We start from the raw sequence: 14,194 nt of genomic DNA, 5'->3' as shown, positions 1-14,194 counted from the left end.
GTTTATTTGAAATTATAGTATATGTTATTCTAAACTTAAGAATTTGCTTTTAAATCTATTTTTTATTCAAATATATTATTATCACACATATTTTCTTACTTTTAAAAAACACTGATAATTTTTTTTTCAAAAAGGGTTTTAGCAATAGGTACTGCTTAGTTTGCACGAATTCTTTTACATTGTACAACCTACCGCATCGGAAATCTAAGTAATTAGTCGGTTGCTTACACTCTGAATATTCATGGCAGTAATTTTACACCACAAAATGCATTTAACATGCTTAATGCATACAATAGCTTTCTGTAAATAAAAACCTGTTCGAATATACCTTTAAGACTTTAATGATAGGTAATTGATATGATACATCATTCGGTTTGGTCATAAGATAAGAGGCTAACAATACCCCTATTCAGTCTCTCCCCCCCTTCGCCTTTTGATAAAGGCATGATGGTATAATGGACACACTTTGAAATATTCATGCGTCAGAAATTGTGGTGCTGACAACGGAAAAAAGTTTAACCTTTTTTCAGTAAATACAATATAAAAAGTAGGTATTTATTTTGAGGGGAAGGGGGGGATATAGTGTTAAATTGTTATTGTAATGTTTTGTAAAAAAGGGGTGATTCAAAAGTTACAGCTGATTTCCAATGTCATGACCCCTTTCTTGAGTTCCTCAACTTTGGAAGACCCACTATTATTTTGTAACATTTTCAGCATTATCTTAGTGCTTTTATATTCGATCTATAAGGCTAACATACTTGAAAATATTGAAACAAAAATCACGTATCATTTAAATTTCGTAGCATTATTCATAGGATTTTTTTTTTTCAATTGATTAAATGACTTGCAAGCCAATAGCCTAATGAATTTCAAGCATTTAGACTGCATTAAAAAGTTTTAAAGCATTTTATTTTTACAAATTTGTTTTGTTTAAAGTTAAATTTAAATATATAAACTTTTTTGTCTTATATAACGAAATACCATGAAAATCATCCGAAATTAAGCATCTTTTTTAAAAATGTAATTATTTTCAATATATGTAGATTAAAAATTACTTATATTGTAGATTCTTTTTAAACTGGCGATATGCGGCCGAACATCAGTTGGATTGCAGAGAGGATTCAGATTTCTAGAATCATATAGACATCATTGAATTATATAATTTACATTTTTCTACGTGTGGGATACGAAATAACAGGTTACAGAGAAAAATACCATGTTAAAATGTTGAATAGGAACACGTACCAAGTTAAACAAACAAAACATGTTTTGAAAAGCCGAAAGTTTCTTCAAGTTTTAATAGGAAAGAAGGGCTTATCACCAAATGAGTTATTTTAATAGGTGCGAGAGTGCCGGAGTAACGATTGTCGGATTAGAGAGAGTCTACTGAATACAGACTAAATTGAATCAGCAACAACAAAATATCTGGAATACACATTTGGAAGTTCGGAGAATGAAATGGGGAGCAGTAAAATTTGCATTGAACCTTATTCTGATAATGTCTGTCGAAGGTTATAGGCAGCGGAATATTTTTGCGGGGAGGGGGGATTAAGAAGATTAGATTTCAGCATTCGCAACAACCACAAGCTTTTTTGGGGGATGATTGCTGAAGGTTGGCATTGTATTTTATTAAAATGAGCAAAAAACGCTAATATATTTAAGGGAGTCTTAAAGTGAGATTATCGAAATAAGAATGGAAGCCCCTCAAAAAATAGAAAAAAAAAATGTGATTTTAAGGTTGTTGTTTTTTTCTCCTCGGTCATAATCTAACGAATGTATTCACAAATTCCGTATTGTCTTCTTCAAAGAAAACCGAATAATGCGAGCACTCAGTTTAATGAAATAAAATCCACCGTTCCTTACTTTCAATACGTCACCGCCAAAGGGCAATGTACCAGAATTTTCCCTTTCAACCGTGCGATTAACTCAGCATGAAATGGTCTCTCTCAGAACACTTTTCTCAAGTCAAGGTCAGACAGAACCTCCCTTCACTTGACCCCACTGGCCCTTTTATGGGTGGAGGAATGAATTGGAAACCTGCTTTTAAGGAATTGCTTTTCAAGAAAAGGAACAAAGTGCCTTCTTTAGATAGAAAAACACATTCGTGTTACATGAGGGGGATGAGATTGAATTAAGTCTGTGTTCCAAGATTAGAAGTTAGGAAATGGAGGGAGTTAGAAATAAACTTCGAAACAAATTTCACAGCTCTTAAGCAGGATACAATTTACAAAGTTTCTTTCTCCTTTTTTTCAAAATCTATTTTTAATATATTTCAATCTGTAGGATTTTTTTGTAAATACAATAATTAATAGGCCTATTTAGTAAAGAAGTACTCCAAAGAAACACCAGTACAATCAAACCTAATTGTTAATTAGGATGGCATTTGTAAGAAGTAGATCTACATTTGCATTATATACAGGCAAAAATACATAATATATATATATCAGATAAAATTTTAAAAAAAATAGTTTAAATTTTGAAGTCCGAAGCCTCGCAGCAAGATTTTGATTTAGACTCGATTTGTTCAGTTTGATTGCGCCTTCAACTTTAATACCACATCACTAGGGATTGCAATACCGGACCAAAATTTCAATACCGGTATTCGGTATTCTTTAAATCTTAATACCGGTTTTAATACCGGTATTAGAAATTTTGGAAAAAGAAAGAAAACACAGGTGTTTCTTTTTTTTTATTTGCCAGTTTTGTTAGAGAGTTTAAATATCACAAATAGTTTGTAACTTACAAATTATAACAGTATATAATCACAAAAATGTAAAGAAACATCTTATTTATTTAAATCACAAAAAAAGTGTAAATATCACTATTCAGTGTGTGGTACTATTACAAATTTTTGAAATGTGATCTAAAAAAACATAAAGCATCAATTGTACTGTCATTAAGCCTGAAAAGTAATTTTATGTAAAAATTACCAGCTGCCGAAAACACTCTTTCGGCATCTACGGTAGTTGATGGTACCGTTAGCAATGCGCGATATACTTTTTCCAAGTATTTACCTCTAAATCCCTCATCTTCAAATGAATCTATTTCTCTTCGGATGGTTTTGGATATAGCTGATTTCTGTATTGTATTTTGGTTCGTTGAAATTTCTTTATTTATCGCTAATTCTAATTTTTGTTTAAAATTTTTTTTCACTATCGACAGTAGTGACATCATAATCTTCGATAATTGAACCGAATTCTGAATGTAGATAGGTTTGTGAGAAAATTTTTTTAAGAAACTTTACTCTAACTTAATCAGATTTCAATTGGTTATTTTCTCTTCTTCTTTTTATTTTCATTTTTAAAATCATTAGAATTATGTAAATACCATAAGACATTTTCTATTTCGGTATGCCTTTCTTCTGTGCGATTTTTCAATATAATATATAATTCTTCAGATACTAATGTGTGCTGTTCTTTCAGTGACTGCAACATGAAATTTATTGTTGCATTAGCTGTTAATAAATTAGAATCTCCCCAACATAATGCCTCAATAGTCAGTTTTATTGGAAGTAGAGCTGATATAGTTCTTGATATTAAGTCGAATTCACTATCTAAAAAATTAATTTACAGGTTTAAGTCGATTATTGCTTTTTGGATTGGATTTCTCTGTTTCAAAAATCGTTCCATCATTAGGATTAAACTGTTCCAACGTGTTTTAGAATCTAATATTAACATATATTCTGTTTTATTTTCAGTTAGTATATATTTTAGTAATATATCCTTTTTATAGGGGAACGTTTAAATATTTTAACAATTTTTCGAACTTTATAAATTATAGGAAGCAATTCTTGATAGGTTAATATTTCATCCTCATTAGCAATATCTTCTTCAACAATTACATTGTCATTATCTTAATTGTCAATATCATTCACACTCTTACTCTCTTCAATGTCGGAATCCGAAGTTTCTATATCCACAGTATTTGGATTCTTCTGTTCTTTATATTTTTGGTATAATACATCTATTACTCCTAATTGAATTCCATGTGTATAGCACAACTGCTGATTTGCACCAATCAACTTTCCAACTTTTTTCATAATTGTTGCTCCATCAGTCGTTATGGATACAATATTTTCTTTCAGGGATAATCCATGTTACGCTAATTTAGATTTAAGCCATTAATTAGCTAATTAATTTCGCCCGTTAGGGAGACATAAAAACAAAAACGTATACTATATTGCTATGTTCGCGATATCTGAACATATAGTGGAGACAATTTTAAAAATTTCTAGTAAATACCGAAAAACCGGTATTTAAACTTGTGAATACCGGTATTACAAAATTGTACAAATGGCTCAAAATACCGGTATTCGGTATCCCGGTATACCGGTATTGCAATCCCTAACTGCAAGCTTTAGTGATTATATAGAAGTTTACTGTCTTTCATTTTAATCATTAAATTCGTCTGAGAAATAAAATAAAATAGTAAAATTGCGTTAGTTATTTCTTGCCTGCCCCCTGACATTTCAGCTTCAATACCATGGCAATAACATTAAAAACAGAAATGTTCATACAGTTGAATTGTTGAAAATTGTACATTAATTTTCTTTTTCTGTCTGGCTTTTGCCGTAGTATTTTTAATTAATCCTGGAGCTGAGATAAAGCCGACAGCAGAAAAATGAAAGTTGTTTAAAAAATATTAATAGTATAGTTACCATATAAATAAATTGGTTAAAAAAATTTATGAAGTATAAAATATTAAAATAAAACTTTGTCAGGTAAAATTGGTTAGATTTCTAGCTGCTTCATTACTTCCATTTATTTTATTCACATTTTTTTATGTTTCAGCTTCTTCTTGAATTATTTGTATAAAATCACGGTCATATATCATAAAAGTAATTTTTTTATATAAAATAATACATTTATATAAGTTGTTGTTTAAATTAATTATAGCAATTAAGTTAAAAACACGTCGAAATGCGAAACTGAAATGATTAATTGTTTTATCGTATGCAAAGCCTAAACCCACAAAATGTCTGAGTTAAGCAGTGGATAGAACCACATATATAGTTTAATAATATTAATGGCATCGTATGGTCGTTGGTTGTAACTCCATTTCTTGTAAATATTAGTGATGTTCTTGAAAATAGGGCGCCAAGAATGTTTCCGGTGGAAGACATCAGCCATTAAGGCTCGGGCGAAGTGAGCTCATGAAAGTCGAGAACCCCATTTTAGCTTTAAATAGGACAGTCTGGCAGGCTAAGTAGACACAGAAATGAAAGTGAAGAGTAATAAATCACCCAAAACATACACACACAGCAATTTTGTTAATGTTTGGAATGTAAGAATGTTTAGAATGAAAATAGGGATATAGGAGACCTGAGGGGATAAAAAAAAACAATCAGAAACAAAAAATTCTGAAAGAATATTCTTTCAACAATTGAAGTTATAATTTCCTATCTGAGTAAGAATTTTCTTAATGGGATAACAGTTAAAAATTGTTGGAATAAGAAAGAAATTTAAAATCCAGAACCTAAGCAAGTGGGAAATCATATAGGTTTTGGATAAGCAAAATTTGTATAAACCTATGTATCTTATATAAAACTATTTCATTTACATAAATTTATCTTTAATAATAATAAAGATGAATATGTGTATGTCTGAGTGCGTTGATACTCTACAGACTGCTTGATCTACAGATACCAAAAATCTACTACAGCTTCCAAATTTGAAAGGCACACTTCAGAGTAATCTTTTTTTTTTTTTTTTTTTTTCAAGATTTTAATGACATAAAAATTAATTTGAATTTGGTGTTTTTCCTCTATATCTTCCAAAAATACTATTGCAACCCCCTCCGAAACTTTGCAACGTTTCAAAATTTTAAATTCGTTTTAATTACATCAATTAATAGTAATATATAATAAATATGTAATTTAAAATAACATGGTTTTAATTCCTACAATTTGACGAAATCATGGACGCGAAGTTACATCTAAACGATTTAACTGAAATGAAATATAACTAATATCTCCGGCGTACCAGCAGATTGCCATAGCCGACTAGTGTTTATATAAACGAACGGAATCGATAAAAAAAATATATGAGCGACAAATTGTGGAATTTCATTACAAAAGATAATCTTTTATGGTAAAGAGAAGAATGCGATGAAGTTGGTAATAAGGATAAGATAATAGAAAAAACAAACAACTGCAGTCTAGACTGTGTGGCCCCATTCATTTAGTTTAGTTTAGTTATAATAACGTCCCGCTTTGAAAAAAAAACACAATGAGGGTCGGGGGAATAAGCCTCACAACGTTGATCATTTGTCCAAATTATGACATCTATGTCAGCAATCCTCTCTCACAGTTCCACGCCAAAATGACAAGATACTGTTTAATCTGGTCGGAATTAAATTGCACCAGACGGCAGAATCGGGTTTCATACTTCCAATTTTAAACTTCTGACACCAGGACACCACTGCTTATTTCGCATACCAGAGGCAGCAAAAGAAACTCTTGAATATTTTACAAGATTAAAATGAAAGCAGGACTAATTCCAAAATGTAAATCAATATTGCTCGTCAAGTGACGTGCATATTATTATAAGAATCAACTTTAACGATCGATTTGGCGGGAATATTGGTTGTATTTCATTTCAATCAAGTCTCTTAGGCATAGCTTGATGTTTGTAAATTCATCAATAAAATAATTTTGTGCATTCAATTAAGACACACATTACAGACGTTTTATTTTAATAACTTAGTGCGTATTCTGCTTCTTCCGTTCAGGAACTTTACTGAAGGGATCGTAGCAGTCCAGGAATTCTGCTTAAGGTTACAAGATTTCCTTTTAAGTTATGAAATTTCATGTTCTGATTTCGCATGTAAACTATGAAGATAATTAACAGAATTTTTATAATTTTTTTTTTTTTTTTGCTTTTTCAGCAGTGTCCTTTTAAGGGGCACTTCAGATATAGGGATGAAAAGCTTCCTGTACGGTGAATGATTCTCGCAATTTTGGTGGGCATAATAATGGCAAGAAGTCGAGTTACTTCCTGTTCATAAAGTTTTGTGCCTCCGTCGGGAAGAGTTGAACTGTGGTCGGTGGAGGCTTTTCGAGCCAATCATTGTCAATTGTTGTCGCAAAGTCCTAATCATTCAGCTTAATCATACGCCTTCAAGTGGGGCGGAATAGTTGAACTATGCTTATCTTCCAACAGTAGAAGAAAATAATGCGTTTAAATATTTGGTGAAACAATGAAAATGGTTTGGATTTCATTGCAAATAAATAAATAGCTTGATAAAAGTTATTGAAAAATTTTTTTTAAGAATTACTAAGAATTAAAAAACAACAACATGGAAAATGGATATCATTAAAATGATAATCTTTAAATCTTAAAATGGTATTAAATCAGATTTGTGCAATACCATTTTCGGGAGTAACCGAAGAAAAATGCCACAATCTCGTTTCAGTTTTAGTTAATTAACTGATTAGTGTACGAAATCTAGCATTCAGGTTCCAGGTTTTGATGTATCTCCACATTTCTGAACATTTTTAATCTCGAGGAAGGGGGGGGGGGAGTACAACGATGGTCTATTTATAAACACGATAATTTAAAAACAAAACGAGCTAAAAACACAACAGAATGGTATTTAGAGTTAAATCTGTGCAACAGTGTTATAGATTATTGGATTTTGCAGTAATTCGCCTGTGGAAAGTCTATTCAAAACAATATAAACCAAGCACGCAATAAGCAAGATAAATGAAACGACTTTTACGACTTTTTGCGACTTTATACGACTTTTTTTGACACGAAATGTAGATTTGTATCATATTTTAGACCAAATCCCTCCACGGATTAACTGTCGATGCATGCATATCTAAATAAATGCCACAACTTAAAAGTATATTACGCAAGGAATACGAAATACGACAAGTCATTCTCATATTACAATTGCAGATGGATATTAAAATTTGGAGCCAGCTGATCTATGAGAAGAGGTACAAAATTCACATTCCTCTCTTTTCAGCACACTACGAAGCAAAATGCAAAAAGCGCCGCACTGTGTAAATAAATGTACGAGATAATCGAGTGGAAAACGCTATGTCAATCTTTTTTTTTTTTTTTCACTTCTAGTAAAATTATGAGACATTATCTTGTCATTTTGTCTTCTCACTAGTTTCGTCCTCAATCAATGTGTCTGAAAATTTAAAATTAAAAAAAAAAGATAATTTCATGAATTAAAATATAGCAGTACAGCTAAATGAAATTCGTTCGTCGTCTTCTAAAAAAAGCTAATAAAAAAACGCTATTCTTTGCTTAAAATATAAGATTCATAAAATGCACGAGGGATCAATGTTCGGTAAAGTTCTAAGAAAGGATGTGAAGATGCAAAGTAGCATTTTTACAGATGGATTCAGCTGTCAGATTCCATTCTTTGAAGTAGCTGTATAGAAGTTTTAGCCGAAAAGGAAGCGGCATTTTTTTTTCAATTAAAAAAAATGAATATTGTAATCATCATCACAGCAATACTGAAAATGAAATTGAAATTAGTTTATTGGATCATTCATTAATTATTTACTACAGCAGAGAGAGCTTAAATTAAGCTCATGGTAAATCATTCATCGTGTTAACTTCACCTTTTATCCATTTATTGTATAAATTTTTTTTATGTAAACATAGCACTTTATTCGCTTTGTAATTGGTAGATAGCGAGTCACCTGACCCATGACATTTGAGGTTTGTTTTACCAGCATTGTTTGAAAATTTAATGAATACGTCATAGTAAGTATTTCTATTGAATTTGACGGTGAAGTGGCGACAAAAAAGAGAAAGTGAAGCTTTAATCAACAGCAAATGAGTCGAGTTTAAAACAAGATTATCTGTTAATTCTACTTTTACACTTCGTTTGTGTGTACCCTTTTCGAGTAAAGGAAATGTTTTATCTTTGAGCTAGCAACTGTCTGAATGTCTAAGTAATACATGTGTTAAATCTACATTTTTTTCTAAATAGTAATGGGGTTTCCAGTGACAACAAATGAAGGAAAAAAAAAAATGCGAAAAAAGACCGAGGGAGAATCTGAAAATTCGAAAAGAAAACTTGATCATGAAACTGCAAATTTGGCAGCAAAATGTGAAAATTAATTCAATATGTAGATATTGGAGATATAAGCAAAGACTAAGCTTTGATATACAGTCATTTGGCGCCTTGCCAGGTTGGCAGTTTTTCGGTGGCGCTTTTGCTAAAGTTATGCTATTGCTGCCGTTCGTGCCACATTCGGCCATTTCACTAAAAATTGACGATAAGCTAAAAATGACTTTATATCAAAGCTGTTCCATAAGCAAACAATGTTCTCATTGTGGAGCTTGAATTTTGAATCGGAAGTAGGCTGCTCAGAAAAGCATGTTCTCATCATGGAAATATTAAGCTTCCAGCATTGAACGAATGGCCAGTGAAGTTTGAAAAATTTGCTAACTAGAACTGAGGAACATCGCGTTCGAGCAATATCTGGGCTGGAGAGCGAAAGCGCAAAGCTCCTTAGTTATTCATTTTGTAATAATATTTTAATTCCCAAAAAATTTGAACTCAAAACTTAGACGTGTGGTGAAAGCTTATAAGCCAGTTAACAGCTACGCTACCTGAGCAATTGCTTTTGTATCGTGGTCATGTTACTGGGCTGCGAAGCACAAAGTCCCAGGTTCTATCCTCTCTCATTCCAATTCGTCAACATTGGTGACCTCGGACGATAAACCTTCAATCTTCATACAGATGTTGTGGCGCCATCTACCCACAGCAAACCAAAGTCGTCAGACTCACTTGACGCAGCAAGCCAATGTCGTCATATTTACTTGACGCAGTAACACAAAAAAAAGGCCGCAGCAACTCAAAGCCATCAGACTCACTTGACGCAGCAACATCAGCAACCACTCACCCACACACGCTCGCCATAATGCTTGGCGCTACTCAAATGGTTACTGACACATTAGACTCAACTGCCATATCGTTCGTCTCACTTCCGACTCACTGGAGGGAGAGTCTGTGGCGAAAGTTTATAAGCCAGTTAACAGCTACGCTACCCGAGCAATTGCTTTTGTATTATGGTCATGTTACTCGGCTGCGAATCACAAGGTCCCAAGTTCTATCCTCGCTCATACCGATATGCCACAGACGCATGCCCACGTTTCAGACCTAACTGAGACCGAAAAACATAATCTTGGAATTATGTCCGTCAGAGAACATGGTAAATCAAAAACGTTTTGAGCTAGAAGAATAAAATTTGGCAACTAGTCTTTACACAAAATTCGTAGATTTTAATTGAATTGTAAATGAAATACATTCAGACGAAATCTGTCTGTCAGGCTGTACAAGTACAGGTGAACTCAATAACTACACTGTAAAAATGTTAGAAGTTGAAGTTTCACTCCAACACATTTTATTTTAAAAATGAACAAAGTTCTTTCAACTGATGAATGATGAAAAGTAAAGGAATTTTATAATTTCATCATTTCCGAGCTAATATCGAAACTGCTACTACGCATATTCGTTGCATGATATCATTATTATAAAACAAAGAGCAATAGAATTGCTCAAGAAAATGGAAATAAAATTACTGAATCATTTCCTTGTTTTGATACACTGATAAGTTTTGTTTTGTCTAAAAACAAACAGAAATCATTAACTGTCTGTGAATTGCATTGAAGCAACATTATGCATTGTTCTTTAAAAAATGGCGTCATGGCTAGTTAGAGAATTTCAGTAGCGGAGTAACAGTTTCGAAACTATTTTCTATAAAAGTACTTTTGTTATTTCCAAAAGTGTATTTCTATCGTTTTATGTAGCATTTTCCAAAGATTTTAAACTTCTGGATGTTTTAAAATGCAATTTTTGAATCAAAGCTTTACACACAAACTTTAATTTTACTTTTAAGATCGATTGTTAAAGGTAAATTGAATTCTTTTCTTAATAATTCATAAGAATTAAAAGAACTCTGAAGGAAATAATAATTATAAGTGGAAATATACAAAATAGATAAAGAAATCAATTTATTAATACAAAATAGATAAAGAAATTAATTTAATTTTAGATATAATTAATTTTATATTTAAAGTTGGCTTGACTAATTTAATACCTTAGGAACTTTAATGGGAGAAATAAAATTATCAATAATTTTAAAAAGCTACAAAGCAAAATTTTAATTAAAGATTAGCCGTATTGCTTTGACGTTAATTAAATTATCATTATTTTTATTCTGAATATTATAGAATACCAATTTTAAGCTCAGATTTTTAGAAAGATTTGGCATTTCTTCGGATGATTTGATTTTTATTTAGCAGATGCGATTGGATACTTTATATTCCGTTTTGCTGTTGCAGACAGAGAGTAATTTCAAGCTCTTTTTTTTTTTTTTTTTTTTTTTTTTTTTTGTCTTCTAAACAACATTTATACTAAAAAAATCCTTCTTCCTCGTTTTTCAACAATAAATAAAAAAATCACGCGATTAAATATTGGATGAAATAATAAAAACGAGTTGAATTTCAAAGTAACAATTCATAAATTGTTAAAAATTTCACAAAAAAAAAAAAATTAAAGAACTGTTAAAATTCAAGAAAAATGTGTGTGTCTTTTATATTTGCATCATTAGAAAAATATTTTTTATATTATAAAATGTTAAAAAAATTTATTTTGTGGAATAATATTTTCAGAAATTATCGGGGCTATAGGCAAAACTTCGCTAATTTTTTAACTGATTACAATTCTATTGTTATAGGACGAAACGCATACCGTCCCCTTGGTGCACGTTAAAAAGTGCAGCAAGCAGAAACGCGCTTTATACGAAAACATGAAAGATAGGAAACAAAACACAGACGAAGCAAGCACAAAATAGAACTTGCAAAAACCAACAACACACAAGCAGCAAATGGTTATTAAATTTCCACTATAGAACAAAGTGGTAAAAGAGAATTCACAGGAGATTAAAACTCCAAAGCAAGAATTCACTCGAAAACTCCATCCCAAGAATGGACTACTAATTCACTTTCGTCTGTGTGCCTCCGCTTTTTATAGTTTCCGTGATAGGACATCGAATGTTCAAGAACAAATTGCGGAATTCGAGTTCTAATAGAGATAATATCAATATTCTCGAATATTGAGTTTCCTTATTTTTATCATCAAAGTCTCTAAATTCAAGGCCAAATCGCCAAGGCCTTACGTGTTTTATCAGGTTTCCATTCAGCCTTCGTTAGAGCCATCTACAAAATTTGTCTTCCATACTAAGAGATTGATTCGTAATAATATGTTGCGTTTTCAATTCGTTTTCAAGTGAGATTATACATTTTCTATTGACCAATTCAATATAACATTTTCAATGGTAATACCATACATTTATTACCATAGTATCATATATTAAATTTCATTTACATAATTTCCTTATGTTTTTGAATCATTATTTTTATACACACAGAGATAAACAAATATACTGAAAGCTTACTCGTTGACGGTTTTAACCTAGAATGATACAGATCAACAATTTCAGAGTACTACTGAATTTTATCATTGTTATTTATTGCGGCTTTGAGTTATCGCATTCTGTTACACATGAATAGATCAACGAATAGACATTCAACCTGAAAGATTTGATACAGATGCATGATAAATACATATATGAAATAGCATCTTATCAGTGAATTGTCATGCTCACGAGCAGATTTTTATTATTATTATGATATTCTTTTGATCATATTTTGAACTGCATTCGGTTGAGATATAACATCTTTAATACCAATAGAATACATCAGGGTGTTTTTTTACGGCACTTTTACAGTATAGATACTGAAATTCTAACCATTCTATAGTCCAAGTCCGTGCATCATAAACACGTGAACGGTTAATATTTAGACTAAAAATAAATAAATAAATAAAACACGAGTTCAATGTCTTTCAAATTCGATTAGAAACTAAAATGACCGTAACCTAACTACAGTAAAGAATACTTCGTGAACAATGCAGACGATATTATCTCATTTCGTACATTTTGTGGGTGTTGTTTTTCTCTCCTTTTCAAAGATTTCGAGCCATTTTATCACACCACCGCCAAAATCGACAGACCATGAATAATGCTATCAGCCGTGATTACAGAATACCCTTTTCAACCGCCTTTAAAGATCTTGGAACGAATCTTTCATGATTTGCAAGTTAAAGGCGGAATTTGAAGTTCCGTATTCGATTCGATCAAATACGTGCCTTCATGAAATTTAAAATTTTTGAATAGAGCATTTTTTTTTTCTTTCGAAAAAAAAAAAGTAGTATAGGTTTTGAAATCAATTTTGACAAAGAATGATGTGGGACGGTTATGTTTCAAATGAAGAAAAACTCTGGAATTTCTTTTTCTTATTTGAATCTCAGTTTCTCAAAAGAAGATACAGAAAAATTTCGATTATCGCATAGATCTCAGTTGTTAATTTCAAAAGTTGTTAAAAACTTAAATTACGAATAAAAAAAATAAACAAAAAAAATAACTATTCTATTTAATTTTTATTTAAATATACAATTCTACTGTCTACTAATCTACAATTAATTAATGCAATCTATTGTTTATTATGTCAGAAATTGTATGTGAATGCCCTAAATCTACATTTTTATTATCTACAATTAATCAATGCAATCTATTATTTATTAAGTCAAAAATATTATGTGAATGTCCTAAGTCTATAGTTTTAATGTCTACTAATCTACCATTAATAAATGCAAACTATTGTTTATTAAGTCAGATATTGTATGTGGAGACCTTATAATAAATAAAATTTGTTCAAACGCTTTTAAGCGTTGATTCATGTCTTTTCTGGTCTTTTCGTGGATCATCTGCGGATTGCTGTGCCATACAATTCTACTAATAAATCGCAAGTTTACTGTAACTCATATTTTACTCAACAATAATAATAAAATTTGATGAATTTTTTAATTAACTAAAAATTAATCTCAATTCGAACTTTTTTTTTCCAGAAACTTATGAGAATATAATAAAATTTGATGAGTTTTTTTTAATCAATTAAAAATTAATCACAATTCTAACGTTTTTTTTTTTTCAGAAACTTATGAGAATATAATAAAATTTGATAAGTTTTTTTAATAAATTAAAAATTAATCCCAATTCGAACTCTTTTTCAGAAACTTATGAGCATATAATAACATAAGTTTCTCTTAATCAATTAAAAATTAATCTCACTTCGTACCTTTTCTTCAGAAACTTATGAGC

The 14,194-nt window shown here is 30.9% G+C and overlaps 1 protein-coding gene across 1 annotated transcript in view; it reads right to left on the bottom strand.

Moving 5' to 3' along the window:
* Window positions 1–14,194, bottom strand: part of LOC129962643 (uncharacterized) — a 383,150-nt gene that overhangs the window by 129,280 nt on the left and 239,676 nt on the right. The gene's annotated exons all lie outside the window — the stretch shown is intronic.

Source organism: Argiope bruennichi, chromosome 3, assembly GCF_947563725.1.
Source record: "Argiope bruennichi chromosome 3, qqArgBrue1.1, whole genome shotgun sequence".
In the NCBI taxonomy this organism is placed as follows: Eukaryota; Metazoa; Arthropoda; class Arachnida; order Araneae; family Araneidae; genus Argiope; species Argiope bruennichi.
This window is presented reverse-complemented; position numbering and strand designations above follow the sequence as displayed.